This window comes from Phaseolus vulgaris, chromosome 8, assembly GCF_051622355.1.
Source record: "Phaseolus vulgaris cultivar YP4 chromosome 8, ASM5162235v1, whole genome shotgun sequence".
Taxonomy (NCBI): Eukaryota; Viridiplantae; Streptophyta; class Magnoliopsida; order Fabales; family Fabaceae; genus Phaseolus; species Phaseolus vulgaris.
This window is the reverse complement of record NC_143505.1, coordinates 50,333,666-50,336,415: the sequence shown is the minus strand read 5'-3', so window position 1 is coordinate 50,336,415 and position 2,750 is coordinate 50,333,666. Positions and strand designations below refer to the sequence as shown.

The 2,750-nt window shown below is 33.4% G+C and overlaps 1 pseudogene; it reads left to right on the top strand.

Moving 5' to 3' along the window:
- Positions 1-295: 295 nt before the first annotated feature.
- Positions 296-1,050, top strand: LOC137825306 (uncharacterized; annotated as a pseudogene).
- The last annotated feature ends 1,700 nt before the right edge of the window (positions 1,051-2,750 follow it).

Sequence of the window (2,750 nt, the reverse complement as noted above, 5' to 3'; positions counted from 1 at the left end):
TGCACATAGGAAAAAGTTAGATGATAGATTGGTTTCCCACAAAATACAAAAGGTTATATTGTCTTAAATTTAAAGTTTCATAGCATAGAGATATCAAGACATGTAATCTTTCATGAAAACCACTTTCCATATAAATTGGACAGTGGCTTGCCTAGGGACCCCAACACTTTATCTCTCCTTATTTCTAACGCATATAATTCTGTTTTTGATTTTTTTTCTGATACTTCACCTCCTGCCGAGCCATGTGCCTCTACTCTTGCACCCAATATTGTCCCTCCACCAGCCTCATTATGCTATGATCTTCCAACAAATAGTTCCTCTGCTTCTGCATCCAACACTGCACCTCCACCAACATTATCACCGCCTGCACCTCCAGAAAGCACCTCACCCCAATTTCCAAGAAGATCATCTCGTCCTCACCGACAACCTGCCTATCTTGTCGATTTCCACACTGCAACCAACACTTCAGGAGGATGAATTTACTGATAGCGATGAGGATATTCCATTGGTTAACACAGAGAATGGAAAACTTGAAAAAAAAGCAGAAGAAGTGAAAGCAGTTGGATCTAAAAAGCCAGATGCCAAAGCTACTGCTCCAGCAAAAAAAGTCAAGGTTGTTGAGCCAGAGAAAGACAATGAAGACTCTGATGATGATTCTAATGAAGATGAAGCTTTTGGAATTTCTGATGAAGAGATGGATGATGTTGACAGTGATGACAGTGACGAGGAGTCTGACAGTGATGAAGATGATAATGAAGAAACCCCTCCTCCTAAAAAGGCGGATTTAGGAAAGAAGAGATCAAATGAGTCTGCATAAAAAAAACTCATGTTTCCTCCAAGAAAGCAAAAAATGTTACTTCAGAAAAGACTGATGGTAAGAAAACAGGAAATGCAGGAACTCCACACTCCGCGAAGAAAGGTGGAAAGACTCCCAACAGTGAAGGCGAGAGTCCCAAGTCCGGTGGACTCAGTTGCAAAAGTTGCAGCAAGTCTTTCAACTCCGATAGTGGTCGGCAACAATATAACAAGGCAAAACACGATGGCCAGTGATATTTTTGCAGTTTGTTAGCTTATTCTTCATTATTATTTCGCTATGTAATAGAGTATTTTAAGGACGTTAGGATTATGTCCTTGGTTTTGGTCTAGTAACCCTTGAAGTGTCATGGTGAATGCATGTTTTGGAAGTTTTGTTTGATATGTTTATGAGAACCTCTCTTAATGTCAAAAAAGAAAAGAAAAGAAAAGAGAAAAGCAGAGAAAAGAAAAATACAAAATAAATTCTTATTTATTTGTGTATTAGAGAGTAAAATACATGGTGTATGTATAAGAAAAAGACTAAGACCTAGCTAAAACAAAAAAAGGAAAGTTGGGCCAAACAAATAAAGCTCAATAACTTAAAATAGAAAAACTAAATATGTTAACAGGATCCTTCCTTAAAGAGATGAACACGAGTTTCTCTTGAATAAACTTGAAGTTTAATAATTTTTCAAGTCTTTCGTTATGTGCTTGAGATGCTTCAATTCAAGAAGATTCACTTTTTATAGTTAATTATTAAATAAATTTTAATAATAAAAATTTCTTATATTTTACAAAATTTTAGTAGTGTTTCGCATTAATATTTAGAATATACAAAATGAGAGTGGTAATCAAACAAAATCAAACACGCATATGAAGAGCAACTAAAAATGCAATAAACTGAATTCCATAAAATATGTAAAATGTAGATTAAAATATATGTAAATCAACTATTATAAAGTGATTATCTTCCCAAATTGTTTAACCAGACAATTAGAGATTTAACACATTGATTAATATGATTTCCACTAGTTATCATATAAAATAAATCATAGTAATTTTTCAAATTGGAAGTGGTACAAAAGTTTTAAATTGATTCTCAAATAAGAAATTGAGATTCACTCAATGCAACAATATTATAATTTAAATGTTAAATAAAACAAATTAAATTTATCCACTCAACCAATCAATTTATAAGTAACTATATTACATACCATCTTTTACATGTTTTTGCCAAAATTTTGTCACCATAATTACTCAAATATGTGCTTCTTAAAAACAAAAATAAAATTAATTTATCAAGAGTCATACACCCTTATACTTAATACCAATGCATTCAAAACATGCACTAATACAAAAAGCACAAAATAGAAAAAATGTGATTCAAAACCCAACAAAGACCCCATGCATAAATTAGGAGCAACAGGAGAAGATAAAACAAAGCGTGGTGAAAAGCGTCAACAGTGTGCAAAGGAAGCAATTAGGAGCGAGCTGCAATTGTGAAGAGAGTCTGACGACAGTGGTGAACTTAACAACACAACAGTGTGGCAACAACGAATCAATGGCAATGGTAGTGGTGCAATGGATCTCGATAAATGCAATGGCAATGAACGTAAAAAAATGCAACATTACTGGAGCAATGGAGAGAAAATACAAGTTCATCATAGAGAAAAATCGAGTGAGAGAAAGTTAGAGGACAAATTACACTAATGCGTAGTGGGGGAGAAGAAGATTTAGACACCTAAGATAAAAGGCTTAGGACTTGTACTTTGAATATGATGACATTTTTTTTCCAACTGTCAACATATACTTGCTCAAATTCACAAAAATGTCACCAATAAAATATCGACAACTATTTGTTGGAGAATCATCATTGTTTCGTCAATGGGTTCTTTTATACTAGTGATTCTTTAAAATAGATTTAAATAAAAAACAAATAAAATTATCTCTAAAAT